Source organism: Siphateles boraxobius, unplaced genomic scaffold (assembly GCF_051911475.1).
Source record: "Siphateles boraxobius isolate OS27281-9 unplaced genomic scaffold, OSU_SipBor_1 25, whole genome shotgun sequence".
NCBI lineage: Eukaryota > Metazoa > Chordata > Actinopteri > Cypriniformes > Leuciscidae > Siphateles > Siphateles boraxobius.
The window spans coordinates 21,905,191-21,921,128 of NW_027508866.1; the positions used below are offsets into that span (position 1 = coordinate 21,905,191).

At 35.9% G+C, this 15,938-nt stretch overlaps 1 long non-coding RNA gene across 1 annotated transcript; it reads right to left on the reverse strand.

Annotated features, from left to right (window-relative positions):
• Positions 1-6,031: 6,031 nt before the first annotated feature.
• Positions 6,032-13,359, reverse strand: LOC143749566 (uncharacterized). The gene is made up of 2 exons (XR_013207029.1): positions 13,009-13,359; positions 6,032-8,198 (listed from the first exon to the last, which is right to left on the reverse strand). It is a non-coding gene; the product is annotated as an uncharacterized LOC143749566 (long non-coding RNA).
• Positions 13,360-15,938: the final 2,579 nt, after the last annotated feature.

Sequence of the window (15,938 nt, forward strand, 5' to 3'; positions counted from 1 at the left end):
GAGTCAGAAAGGCCCTTTTGGTCTTTTCAGCTGAAAAAAGAGAAAATAAAATATCATTATGTATAATATATAGGATTATTTAAAGGAAAAATTACAGATTTACCTTACAATTTTTGGATTTTAAATTATTAGGCATTAAAATCATGGTAAGTGTTGTGGTTACTATGCATTTACAACAAATATTACTATAAAACTACCAATATTGAGGTAAAAGCATGGTAAGTTTTGTGGTTACTGTGCATTTAAAACAAATGACACATTAAAACTGCAAATACTGTGGTAAAAGCATGGTAAGTGTTGTGGTTACTATGCATTTACAACAAATATTACTTTAAAACTACCAATACTGAGGTAAAAGCATGGTAAGTTTTGTGGTTACTGTGCATTTACAACGAATGACACATTAAAACTGCAAATACTGTGGTAAAAGCATGGTAAGTGTTGTGGTTACTGTGCATTTACAACAAATATTACTTTAAAACTACTGAGGTAAAAGCATGGTAAGTTTTGTGGTTACTGTGCATTTACAACAAATGACACATTAAAACTGCAAATACTGTGGTAAAAGCATGGTAAGTGTTGTGGTTACTGTGCATTTACAACAAATGACACATTAAAACTGCAAATACTGTGGTTAAAGCATGGTAAGTGTTGTGCTTACTGCGCTTCTACTACAAATACCACTTTGGAACTAATTACTACTTTGAACCTGATATGAATATATATTTCATATATGATTAACTGATTGAAGATCTAGGCCTAAGTTATAGCACGTCACGTGACAGACAGTGCTTAATCACGTTAGTTTAGTAATGTGTTTCGAATTAGAAACCAATGAAACGCAAAGCATCCGTGGAGATGACAGATATAATGCAGTGACTGAACATGAGAGAGCTCATCTGATTAATATCGACAAAAAGAAAAGACATTATAGCAAACATTATTTGGACAGCGTATTTACAACTACTTACCAACATGTGGCACACGTGACCTGATGCCATACATCGCGATGTGTTCGGAATGAGACTTCTTCAACGCTATTTCCTACTGATAAAATTTGTGTCTGTTATTGCCGCCACAGGTTTCCCACTGAAAACGATGGAGTTCCTAATGCGCCACAGAGTGACGCCAAGGGGCGCCTTCTATGTGACGCCTCGGGCGCTTGACCATGCTTCAGTTGTTGACGCCTTGGGAGTAGGAATGGGTTGGCATATATGTATAGCCTATTAACAGTCTATAATATGTCCGAACACTGCAATATCAGTCATCAGTCAAATTAAAAACACGTTTGTTTCAAAAACGTTGTTTAACTAATTAATAAAAGAGGCACGGTGTTACATCGCAGGTGGCTTGGAAGACGTGGATAATAACTGGACAAACTGGAGGTAAGCAACAGTAATTTGTAGCTAGTTTGAACTACAGAACTTAAAGATCTCCCTCTTTTTGTTTTTTTCTTTTCGTTTTTGTTTTTTGTTGCAAATTGAACTTAGACTGTAAAAAGATTGAAATGGTTAAAATTATGTTTTCGCGCAGGTGCAGTGAGGGAAAAACACTGAGTTTAGGGCAATCGGTTCGTAGCTCTGCTTCAACTGTGCGATAGTCACGAGGAGGAGCGACCAAAATTTCGGACATGCCAGAAATTCAACCGACCATCCGATCGGGAGAGGTTAATCGCCTCTCGTTTCTCCCTGTACACTGCACGACAAACGACGCCCGACAAAGCTGAAAAACGTCCCGACCCGAAAAAGAGTTGCACGAGTCAGAATTCGGCTCAAAATCGCACAGTGTAGGCCTATGCTCGCCTTAAGGAAGTTCAATCCATTGTTTATGGCCTGACGAGCCGCGGGAAAACCGCTACTTTGAGTGACGCGGTGCGTGAGTTTTAAAATAGTAGTTAGACAATCAAGTGCCACCCCAAATAAAAGACTGGCCAAAGCTGGCTCCCCCAGAAATAATGTACTGGCTGCCCCTGAGTTCAACCTGTCTAATATTTTATCTCAACCGTTACTCCTGATCGGAGGCTTCCGTAAATATTTAGTTTATACTTAGTTACGCTTCAACTAAGTTTAATGGGTCAACGCAAAAATATTTAGTAGTGCGTAGGTTGTATTAGTGCCCATTTACGCAAAGCTACGCTAAGTTGTAATTTACGCACAGCTGGGGCAACCGGCCCCTTTAGAGTTGTGGGTTGGGCGACACCTAACATGGTTGCCAGATTTTTATAATCTTCATGTAGAGCCAGTGTCCTCCGGCTACCTACTTGCCAACAGTAGCCAGTAATTCTAGGGTGAACGTGTAGGCTATGTGAGTTAGTTAGGTGCTGTGCTGTGTATTAACCGTATCCGGTTACTTACTATAATTGAAAAGAAAAACCATTTAAAATAAATAACTGATCCACCAATATGATGCCATTATCAAACCAATGTGTTTATAATATGTCCTTATTATATATAGTAACGTTAGCCTACCTATGAGGTAAAAAGTTATGCTTGGAAATCAAGGTCAATGATAAAAGGCCTGGCAAAGAAATGTTGATTTACTGGTATTTAATTAACATTAATATATATATATATATATTTCCAAGGTTTGAAAGAATATTGCAGGCAATAAAATTCCAAATAGAATTAGGATAACAATCTGACTAAGCCAATTAATCTGTATTAAATGTATTATTTAATTTTTCAAAATCCAACCAAACAAAACAATCACAACACAATTTTCATATAAATTAGTTTGTGTGTATATATATATATATATATATATATATATATATATATTAGGGCTGTCAAAATAACGCGTTAATTTCGATTAATTAATCTGAGAATAAATAAAGCGTTAAAAAAAATAACGCAGATTAATCCATTCCGTTTTGACCTTTGCGGAGCCGTTCTAGCATTCATGTAAAAAGAAGGAGGGAGACAAGAACGCGCTGCTTGGATCATTGTTTGAACATTTACTTATAACAAACGGAGTTCGTCAAACTCTAAAGTACCACATCAATGCAAAGCATCCAGGAGTGTGTGCGTGAGTCGGCGAGTGTGTCTGAGAGAAAGCGCGCTTGTGTGTGTGTGTTGTAACTTTTCACGCGCTCTCACGTCACACGACCATTTTCTCACGCACATAAAAATCGCGCACCAAAGAGAGGACACGGAAACAGACAAGACAGAGCACGTTGCTTATGATATTAAAAAAATCTCAGCTCTCCGATTCTGTTAATTTTACAAAAATCAAACAATACAGTTTTGGCGCTTGTAAATGTGACATGACAGATCCCTATAGCGGCACCTGAACCGATCATCTCTAGCTAATAGTAAATAAACACGAATGACCAATGTTGAAAGATACAGTAGGGCAGCCTAAAACTTACCGAAATGTATATTCCTCGATCAATCAGTGTTTTTCAACAGCAAAAAGAGGTCAATAAAACAGCTGGAGAACAATTATGTCACATAACATTTAGCCCTAAGTTACCTCAGGAAAGCCATTTCATGACCATATAGCATGTTATAGTTGGCTATAAAAAGAGCTATAGAGAGTATTTTTCAAAATGTATGTAGCCTACTAGTATATTACGTATGTATTATATTTTTACTTATATCAAAGTTGTTATTTGTAATAAACACGCATTATATTTAATTTGAGCTATTTTTAACCTTAAATACTACCAGCTGATATGGCTCTCTGTATTTTTACAGCATTGGGTGAGATTTTTTTTTTCTTGAGAAAAATGAATGCCTATCTTGTGTACCTAATATTTATCCAAATGAGTCAATATTGCATCAAATCACAATAATTAAATTAAATTGAAATCGTGAAATTTGTGTCAAGCAATAATAATAAAAACGTAGCTTACCAGAAATTGTACCATGTAAACATTGTAAGATTGTGGATGCGATTAATTTAGATTAATTAATTACAGAGTATGTAATTAATTAGATTAAAATTTTTAATCGATTGACAGCCCTAATATATATATATATATATATATATATATATATATATATATAAATTGACTGTTTTCTCCAAAAAGTCCAACCCTATTTGATCAATCTCTCTACATAATTCTTTTTAAGATACAATGCCATTGTTGCATGAGTCAGTCTAGAAATACCCTCTGCGTTTGTAATTAAAGCTCTGTCCCTAAAGAAAGATCTATCACCAAGTCTCTCCGTTTATTGAGTTAGATCATACAATATAAAAATAAACAAATATTTTTTCAGATCACCAAAACGATTATTTTCAATATATATTTATTTATTTATTTTTAAAGTTTCAAAATATTCTTTTAATATTCTATAAAACAGATGTAAACTGTTTTAACCCCTAATTTTATGAAGCAAATGTTAAAATGGGCTGCATCCCTGCAGCAATCCAGAACATTTTTAACATCTCTATTTAGTGATTGTTCTCACTCAAAAAATCTTCAAAGCCTTTCAACATGTATGCATACTTTCTGCTTGCTCACAGAATTAAATATTTCAGGCTAGATACATACAGTATACAGTATATAAGAGTTGGATGTGTATTTAGACTGCAAGTTCAACACTAGGGGGCGTTACACTGACACATACTCCACATACAGTACATTAGTGAAGCTCAACAGGCAAGGCAGTCTGTGTGATTGTTCCTCATTATATGGCCACAGATCCATTATTCTAAAAAATAATGTAGTGGGGTTTTTTCTCATATGTCGAAAACAAACCATTTTCCAATGCATGTTTAAATAACTACAGTGTAAACTCAGAGATTATTAAGTATTATAAACATAGTCCAAATGTTTGTCTATTTTGCTGTTGTACTTTTTTAATGGAGTTACAATTAATTTGTCTAATACTCCTTTTTGTGTCCATTAGGTGAAAAAACTAAAAGTAAATCCAAGTCATACAACTTAGAGACCATGTCAAATAACAAGTAAATGCTTTATTTTCAAACAGTTCTCAAGTCATTCAAATGTGACCAAGTCAACTCACCTGAACTCTGATCCTTCTCACTGAAAATTCCTTTTATTGTGAGACTTTGCTTAATCTGTGCCTGGGAAACCAGCCCTCCTGGTTCATTTAAGGACAACACATTTCAGGACATTCGTTTAGAGACAATTACACACCAAACAAAGACTTGTTTTTTTAGGTAGCGTTTGTATGTTCTGCAAAAGGCCTTTGAAAGCTCTAGATGGTTTGGGCCACACTCCTGTTCCTGCTGAACTGAGCCAGTATTTTACTACAACTGATATCAGCTCAGAAGGCACCGGAGCTCAGGTCCTGCTGAGACACACAACTCTACACAGATTATCATTTGACATTTAAAAAAAATAACCATTCAGGTGCATGGAAAGACATTACCAAGTTAGAAAGCCAACTCTTACATTTTCAGGAATGTGATTTCTTGAGCATGCCGTTTTATATTTTATTATTACAGTTTAAATTATGTTCATTTAATTCATTAGTTAAAGCTGAAGTACATTGTTAACGAACACTTATAACATTCAGCAAGAACTTTAAGTCAACAATTTGTAGGTTGATTCCCTCAAAAACTTGTGACCCGCCTGGCAACAGCAACAGCTCTACCCCATGGGGTTAGTGGGGCGGGGCTATCAGCTTGATTGACGATTAGCAGTTTGGGAAACCTGGTGAAAACAGTATTATTTTTGCAGTTCTGTTTGGTGACACTATAGTGGCACAGAAATTACACACTTCACCTTTAAGATAATGATGATCTGCTTTGAATGAGTCATTTGCATTCACAATGAAAGCTTTAGCCAACAGTCTCAAGGGAGCAGTGTTCTGTTTCAATATTGGCACATTTCTCTGTTTTTAAGCAAGATTTATCATTACCCATGTGTGCTTGATTATGACACTGAACATATATCATCTTCAATTTAGATATGTTTGTTATTCATTATGTTTGTCTGATGCTAATATCTTCCTCGTTCACATTTAGAAATATGGCCTGAGAAAATTCTGTCAGCAGTTTACCCATCCTTATGTTGTTTGAAATCTGTTGTTTGAGTGAGTAAGTGATGACAACATTTTCATTTTTGGGTAAAATATTCCTTTAATAAGAACACTAACCTTGAGAAAAAGAGGTGCACTTGATTGTATTGAATGTGCACTTGTAGAGCACTTCAAAACTTGAAGTATATTTTCAAAAAACTTTTACACTTGGCTGTTTCTTACAAATTAACTTTGTAATAATGTCAATTTAACAGTTTTACTTTGAAGTAAACATTTTTAAATCATGATTTTATCATACTTTAAATGATTTAAATATTATATAATATTTTGTTATGTTTTGAAGTACACTTATTTTATGTGTTGACTAACACATTAAGGCACATGTAAATTTCTTGATTTATAATTTTAACTGTAGTTTGTTATTTGATATTACATTAAAAGTTAATTTATTTTAAATGTACTGAATTGCAACTTCATCATTACAAATGTGGAATTACAAATATATTCAATTGAAATCATGACATACAAGTTTCAATGTACTTAATACTCCAACCCCTGGTTTCACAGACAAGGCTTAAGTAAATCTAAAATGAGCTGTTTTAATTGACAGCAACTTGATATTTTAAAATATGTCAGTGCCATTGTTTTGTCTCAAGATGCACACCAGTAATGTTTTTTTTTTCTAAGGCATTTTTATAAAAGCAACTTAAATGTCCTATTGGAACTAAGGCCTATCCTGGCTTAATCTAAGCCCTGACTATGAAGCCAGGCCCAAATGTACTGAATTCTTACTTGAGAAAGTAAGAAAGAAACTTAAGTCTTACTTAAGTGGGTTAAAAAGCATTCTAAAGTCCAGCTAATCTCAATATAAATTTAAACCAGAACACATATTCATTTAATTGCAATGCACTTAAGTCTCCAAAAATCAGGTCAGTCTTAAGTCTATTATTTTAAAGTATATTATCGCCATAATAAGTACTATATTTTTTACCTTTTTCATAAGGTTTATATTACAAGTATGTTAGGACATATACATAGCATAGTCTTTCCAAAAGAAAAAAAACACAGCACTTTCTTAGTTTCTTTTCAGGTGAAGAACTTAGCCACTGTGAACAACAAAACCAAGCGTGCACGTTCACCACTCAGCTAAGCTCTGCACCCGCTCAGAATGACGTCACAAATGTAGGTGTTTTGCTTTTTTGACTATAAACCCCCTAAGGAAGTTTTCCTTTCTCATTCCGCCATGGCTGGAGCCCTTTTTTCAAATTTCCTCCATTTTTGTCCGTTTCCTCATGAACTCCTGCAGTAAGGTCATGGCAGTGTGGTAATCCCTGGCAATGTGATTTTTCACTACAGTCACAAATCCGCATGCCAGGAACCCACACAGCCACAACAAACCGGTAACCCCCACCATCCCACCCCAACTCCTGCTTCTCCCATGCTTGGCTTAACTCTAGGTATTTCCCTAATTATCCACGACACCCAGATAAGAAACTTGATGCAATTTTCTCGCTAAAAAGGAACAAAAGATAAGGCTTTTGAAATGAACAGTCAACATCACTTATTGCATATTGCTATAAGATTAATTCATGGTGAGGTGAGAAAGAGATGTAAATCTGACTCTCATTACATTGTGGAAAAGTTTCTTATCTACAGTAGCTCTTGCAAAAATGTACTATCCTGACATGGTATAAATAATTGTATTTACGTGGTATTCTGAGGTACTCTAAAGAATACCACAGTATTACCATGGGACATGTCCGCAAAAACATATCTAATTTGTGGTGTAGCATTTTGAATCACAGCCATGAGAGCTGATCAGCTTTCACAGTTTAGTATTTAACCCCTAATGTATGTATTACTTGCCACCCAAGTAGAGCGAACATGATTACATAATTTTAAGAAACCATTACTCGCATGTGAAATTTTTAAATGCCACTGCAAGAACCATTTTCTATGACGTCCTTCATTTGGCATTTTTCTCTGATACTTCTCATATCTCTGAATTAAGTACTTTGCTTTACACTAAGTGGGGAAGGAAGTGTGAAGGGTTGGTGCCACACAAAACAAGAGTGAATCTGCTTCTAACAGACTGCTTCTAATTCTTTCAAAATAAAGTGCAGTCCAAAAGCCTCACAATCTCCAAAGAAGGACTGTAATTCTCCAGTCTTAATGTTCCTTGCTCGTCTGGGATATCCAGCGATCCCTGCCAGGAGGATAGTCGTTGAGTCTAGCACAGTTGTTAGGCTGAAAAACAAAGGAAAATAATTCAGAACTGGATGTTCAAATAATATAACATATATGGTTTTAGATATCAATACGTTAGTATTCAGAAAAAATACTAATGAATCAAAATATTAATTCCTAAAATGTTTAGCTAAAATAGTTTCCCCATGTGTTGATTTCCTTAAGAAATGGAACATTTAAGAAAAGTGCACTGTGAAAGAGAAAGAAACAACAGCTTTTCCTCAAGCTGAGGTAATACTAATATGCAGAAGGTGCACATAATGCATAAAAACATAAGGCGTAACATTAAACCCTATAATGTATGTAACTGATAAGAAAACAAACAAAAAACAGTTATTTTAATGAAAAACCACCAAATGTCAAGTGTCACGCAGAGAATTCTAGGAATGTCAACTTACAGATTTTCACTGTAAATGATAAGATTACTTGTTCTATTTCACTTTCAAAAAAACCCTGATTACACATTTTCAATTACAGTAAAATTACAGTACTGTCAAATTACATGAAATGCCTCATTAGATTTATTACAGTTTTTCACCATGTACAGTAAAGGAACTTATACCGTTAACCAATTAACAGGTTTTTACTGTAGAATTTTTGCAGTGTTTTACCATAAACAAAACTAACTTAAGGGATAGTTTAATTTCTAAATCGGCAACCTTTTTACCTTCAACCCCATTGTATATTCTGACTATTTTTACATAGCTGGATTAGAGCTAAGGAAAATGTTTATTGCTACAAAGTGACACTATCTCCAAATTTTTGTATAGTATTTATATAGTTCAACTTTCTAAAACATTTTTTCTCATTTTCTTATTCTCTTTCCATCTAAGCTCTTTTATTCTTCAGCTCTTGAAAGAAATCGGGTTAGTGTGCTTCATCTGTGTTGCTGTGAGTACAGTCCAGATTGTCCTTTTGAGGACATGACCTGTGGGCTTTGTTTGATAAGAATCTGTAATAATGTAATAATGTCATTATTGTGTCTGGACAGACCCTGATTACAGAGGCTAATCAAACGCTGCTTCCGTTCCACTTCGTGCAGTGTAATGTGGATGTGGAGGGGCATGAGCGAAGAAACGGCTTTCTGTCTTCAGCCAAATTGAGGGAATATTACATTACATGATGCATTGTGCATGCAGTTGTATCCTGCTCTTCGCTATCATTATATTATTACTGATTATAGCTTTCTGTATAGTAGCTTTATGACTTGATATACATGTAGTGTGGCGAGCAGGACGAGGCCGAGGGCCGTGGGAGAATGGCACGAGGCCGGCAAGGCCGGGGCTATGGGGCCCGCCTAGAGAGCTCCTGTGCCCCCCCTCCATCCAATTTGCATTTAATAAATTATTTTAATAATAATAATAATAATTTACGTGCAGTATTTATATATTTATTGATGTGTATTTAAGTGCAATGTTTGACTCATAGGCTAATTTTATATTAAAAAAACTCCAAAAACTACAAAAAAGGGGGTTCCCGCTGAGCCGCTCTGACCGCAGCATCTCGGTAAAGTTATAGCGACGCGACGTGCTCGGTTTTGCCTATTCAGAAACGAATGGAAAGAGAAACTCATGAGATTCCAATCCCAAAAACGTCGACTTCAGCTGTATTAAGAACGTGAGTAGGCCAGTTGGTTTTATTACTCTTCGTAAGTTGCACCAGACGTGGTGTAAATTATGTATTTGACACTGGAATGCAATATGTGTGTGAGTGTGTCGTAGTTGATTATGCATGGTTGATTTAATACTTAACTTGAGATTTGTGACTATTTGGCTGTTATTATAGGAAGTTGGCTTATAGCATGCTGTGTTCACGGAACAATGCAGACAAGGTTCATTAGTTAACATTAGTTAATGACTAACATGAACTAACCATGAGCGATACATTTGTTACTGTATTTGTTAATATTAGTTAATAAAAATACAGCTGTTCATTGTTTGTTCATGTTAGTTCACAGCTTATAGGCTATAACTGTAACATGATATCTCATGATAGCCGAAATATGATTGGGCAATAGGCTAATTATAGTTAGGATATTGAAATCGCTGTGAAACTGTTGTAGCTAGTGTTGCCACCCGTCCCGGTTTTTCCGGGATTGTTCTTCTTTTTAACAACCTGTCCCGGGAAATTTATAAACTCTCCCCGATATACAAAAGGCTCATAAGAATTATGATATACAAAATGCTCAAAAAAATTTCAAAAGGCTGTGTGAATATGTCCCGGTTTTCGAAAGGCTACGAAGAATATGTCCCGGTTTTCGAAAGTCTACGTGAATATACGTTCAGCGCGCACGGCAGAGAGGTAGAGAGCGCGAGACCTTGCATGCATGAAGCGCATGAAGCGCATGTAAGCAAGTCAAAAAAGGGTCATTAATCCCTCCTTCCATGGTCATCGATGAGTTTTCCTCACCTGTACATTCGTCCACCAAGTAAAAAAATTCAGTCTTTTAGAAAAGTAATAGCAAGCAACTGTTTACAGTTTGAGCACCAGTCCCAGCTGTGTTGAAACCTTTTCAACATTGGTTACTTTCTACCTCATTTTTTTTTAGCTGTGCAATGTGATGCAAGGTAATTGCTTGAGTGTGAGATGAATTATGAGCAATTGCAATACAGACAATTTTTATGCTTGTCATGCTTGTCAGTCAACATGAAATTATGAAATTCATGCCTGCCAATGTTAAATTTTTTTTGCATTTATCACAAGTTTCAACAGAAAGGTTCAGGGTCCTAGAGAAAAATGTTATTGCTCAAATGTTGCTCAAGAGACATACAAGAGTTCAATGATATCTCAACAATATTTAAACTTTTTTTGTTTAAATAAAAACAGCAACAAATGAAACATTTGTTGACATACAAGATTATAAATATATAAAAAGATTTCTAAATATTTGAATTCATATTGAACACTCTGAAAATTGAGTTCTGAAATATTCCATATATTAGTATTATATAACGTTTGAGCATAGTTTTGAGACATTGATGAGATCATTGTTGAGAGACAACATTTTTTGATGGGGTCAACAAAATGACATATTACAACAGTTCAACCATTGCTTCAGAAGAGTTGCAATATTGTGTCATATGAACTACTTTATGATTTTTTTTTTATTTGTTAATGTGGTCACTGTGAACCATTATGTCAAAGTGCAGCATTAACATTCTTCAAAAATTATTCTTTCGTGTTCTACGTAAAAATTTAAACAATTAAAGAATGCTCATTTTAGGGTAAACTATTTCTTTGTATTTCTGACCTATCTTTTGTAACCATCCTTGATGAGTAGTTGTTCATACATGCTTTTGGATAAGAGAGAGACAAACTGGGCCCTAAAACATGCCCCTCATGATCTCCACATGTGATCCTTTGTCTAACTGCTGTTTTTCTGCCTTTCAGCGGCCCTCACTACCCTCACTGGAGGTTTTTCTGATCATCTGTCCTGGGAATTAATGACTGCTATGAACAAGGGGGGCTGAGGCCAAAGCAAAGTGGTAGAAAATGATCTGAGAAATTACAGTTCCCATCTCTCTGTACCTCCATTAACAGCATGAACGTGCAGCCCATGCACTCTCTGAACAGAGAAACAACACTGATCCACCCCCATCAAGACCACTAACAGCCCAGACCTGTCACTCAACCCCAGCCTAACCTTATCATGTGAGAGAGCTGAGATTACAGCACTTGGCCCCTCGTTCAAAGCAGAAAAACAGCATTGCCTCTCTGGCCACGAGTCAAGGGTGCGAGTTTAAATTAGAAAGCAGTCTTTCACTCTTGACATTAAGGGTGGCACAGTATATCTTCACCTTATTTTCACTAACACACTTTTTAAGACATACTCTATTTTACTCTGCACAGACCGGATTACTCATTAGACGGCTTAAATCAGTTTGGCTTAAGTAATGGTTTTATGTCCTTTAAGAGGCATGTAATGAATCTTTACCGTCACTGCTGTAAGTTTTAAGCGTTGGTGGGATGCCGTCTTAATGGGTGTGTCTGGCCTGGGCCTTGTCACCATCTGAACTCATATTACTAAAGTGAGAAAAGAAATGTTGTCCTTTCATAGAGCTGAGATTCATAAAAAATTTGGTAACACTTTGGTTACACATACTTACTATAGTAAAAAAAAAAGAAAAGCTAACACTTTATTTTACAGTGTCCATACATGTTACATGTACTTACATAAGTAATAACAGTAAATTATGCATAATTACATGCAAATAACCCTCAACCAAATACTACCCTAACCCTATAGTAAGTACACGTAGTTGCTTAATATTACTCAGTACTTAAATATATAATTACATGGTAACAATGACACCTTAAAATAAAGTAAACCAAAAACAGTAAATTATGCATAATTACAAGTAACTAACACTAAACCAAACCCTACCCCTGACCACAACTCTATAGTAACCACGTGTAGTTAATTGATATTACTTATTTGAGTAAGTACAATGTAACTACGTCACCTTAAAATAAAGTGTAAGCAAACATTGTGATTTTGAGGTGTTGGTTGAGTGTAAAAAAGAAGTGTGCTTAATCGTATCGAATGTGCTTTTGTAGTGTACTTCATGTTTTAAAAGCATATTTTAAAAAATGTACCATCAGATAATATAACACTATATTAAAGAGCAATGACGTTTTCTTAATGACATTTCTTTACACACACTTCTAAAAAGTGCACTTTGTAATAATGTCAAATTAAAAGTTTTACACAAAATTAAATGTAATTTTTCTTTCCTCTGGGATATAACAGTACTAGATTCTTAAATAAAAAGAAAACATCTGCATACATCGTAAAAACAGGAATCCTTACCTTTTACTGCTTCTTGAAGCTTCACTGGGATCAAAACAGAATGAACTGCATAACATGAGTCGAGTGGATTGTACGATCCGAAGGAGACTCCCCACTGTTTCCCTTGACTGGCTTCAACATCATCCCTTCATACCCCTCATTAAAGCTTCCCCCACTCCGGTTTCACCGAGACGGTCCAGCATCCAGCAATCTGTGTGTGTGTGTGCTGGAGGAAACTGGCAGTAATCCTGTAAAAGTTCCTCAAGTCTGAGCCTTACTGTTATCAAATGCGGCCGTTAGATGAAGGGCTCATAAAGGAGACCATGAGCTTTACTCATCGCTGCTTTTCCTGCCAGTCCCACCCTTTTGTCTGCTGGATGCCAAGCATTTCTCCTCTCTGCTACTCTCTGTGTCCCTCTCTGAAGGTTAGAGTTAGAGATTTAAACAAACCCCTAACCGTAAGTATTAAAATTCTGTGTGCAACTCATCCTGCACGATTTGTGAAACGGATCTGAATTATACACCATAAGACTTGTTGAGGAGAGGAGTGCAATTAAGAAATATGATAGACTTACCTTGAAGAAAGGACCCAAACCATACCTGGAGACATGAATATCGTAGAGATTTAAGGTGAGCCCTTTTGACTTGGATCAGTAAGCAACCATTAATCAACCACTCAGAACCTCTTAGCAACACCCTGGGAACCATCCAAAACACCTTAGCACCTTGGTGGTATTTTTTGCACTGACAAACCACAGAGAAAAAAATGTTATTGAAGTACACTTCCATAACATACGTGCTCCGGAGTGTGACGAAAAACTAGCTTAACGCAGGAGCCTGAAGCCTAATCATGTGTGTAATGCGTAACCTGACCACTTTTGCCTTCACCGTCTCCTCTTATCCCTGCTTTTATGTAGTCATCATGTGGATCTTAATCCTGTGAACAAAGTGTAATAAGACCTTTAGACACACAGTAACATCATATCCTGTTCACAGTCTCTTGTATTAGGAGAATACTCCAACAGAGGATTCATTACCACATTGTGCCTTAGAGCTAGGTTCATCACCTGAATACAGTTCAGTGGATCACAATAGTCGTCAGTGTATGTTTTTTCCAAAAATATTACAAAACTTGCTTTCATGGCGCCTCCATGATCATATGGTGTTGAGGATGGTTGCCAGGGTGTTACTATGTGGTGTTTAGGGTGGTTGCTAGTTGCTTGTTTACTGGCCAAGTCAAAAGACCCCACTTCGGGTTTGGGTGATGAAATTTTACAACCTGACCTTATAAAAAGGTCAAATTATCTGGCATTATATTTCAGTTATTGACCTTAGTCACAGGAGCAGCGTTCTTCAGAGTCCCTTTCTATAGTATCTTTTAAATGTTTTTTTTTCCTTAATGTTTCTGCATGTTGGTTGGACCACATTATTTGGTTGGTCGCACCACATGACATGGGCAAAGGAGTATTTATTATATTTTAATATCTTTTTCCCAGTAAATATTAATACAATTTTATGCCAAACTACCCAAGGTTTTCTTTTCAAGAATTTAATTTTATAATGATCCTTTGTTTCTTCATTATTGTCTCAGAACAGTTGTATCACCCTGACCTGACATTTTTTACGTTATGCCTCCCAAAAATATTAAAAGTAGATTTTCATTCAGAAGTGTAAAACATGTTGATAATAGAAAAGAAGTATTCAAGTGATTGTATGAATAAATTCCATTTTTTATTTTAAAATAAATTAATAGTTACAACATGTACATCATTATGATCACAGACACTTCTGGCTATGCAAGTTTAGTTTTATACATTGTGAATCGTGAAATAATTAGAGCACAATTCATAAAGCATTGCAAATACACATTGCATTCTCTGCATTGGTGAAATGTGCGTTTTAGCGCTTGTTAGTCTAAATTATCTATTTTCTCTTTCAGGTCAACTTTTAAAAGTTTGATAAGAATGTTGCTGAGCTATTTAGTTAAAGTTGTCGATGTTTAGATCCGGTTTAATGGCACAGACATTTGAAGATAACTCTATCGCCCCCTTAAGTACTGGGGTTTATTACCCCTACAGTGGTCAAAGGTTAAAGGTAGGGTAGGCGATTTCAGAGTGTTTAGCAATAGCAAGCTAGTTTTGAAAGCATGAGATCCCACCCTCCCTTCAGAGCATCATCAAAGCCATGCCTCCTTCAAAACACATGAACGAACACAGCAGAGTCTGCAAAGGATCACGAGAGACCGCGTTACATTAACTCATGTCTCAAAGCACATAACATTACAATAATAATGAACATAAACAACTTACAGAGCTCTGACTTGTACCACCTGACTGCAGCAGATTAATTTAGGCGTTGATAGTGTTGACATAGAAACACATAAATCTATGTATGAGGACCTGAACAGCTTTGGATATAACGTCATGGGTTGCCGCCTGCCGTAATTACAGTTATGACATTGCATGAACGCAGCATAAGCTCATTGTTTTGGTTCAGGGGGAAGTATAAAAGTTGGCTACTGTTCGTTTGTGGCGCTCAGTGTCTGACATCTGTCTACAACTCTGCTTTTGCACAGACTGGTGACGTGTGATGACTGAGCAAGCAGGTGCACGGAGGTATGGAAATACATATGTTAACAGGCAGGTAGGACAGCGAGCAATGATTTGGACCGAATGCAATGATTGGATGAACATTTTTTGGTCCTGAGACTTCCACAGAAGATTATATAACTTTTAAAAATATTTAGACCACTTCTATTATTGATCGCTATCAGGATGTAAAGAGAGTTTCAACCAGAATAACAAAATGTGTTTATTAATTTTGTTTTATTACTTTTACCTTTAATTCAAGTAATTTTGTAATGGAACATAAGAACTATATTAGAAGGTAACAAAACACTGGTACTTATCATCCCTATAGAAATCAGATTAAAATAAAAAAATGTGAAGATT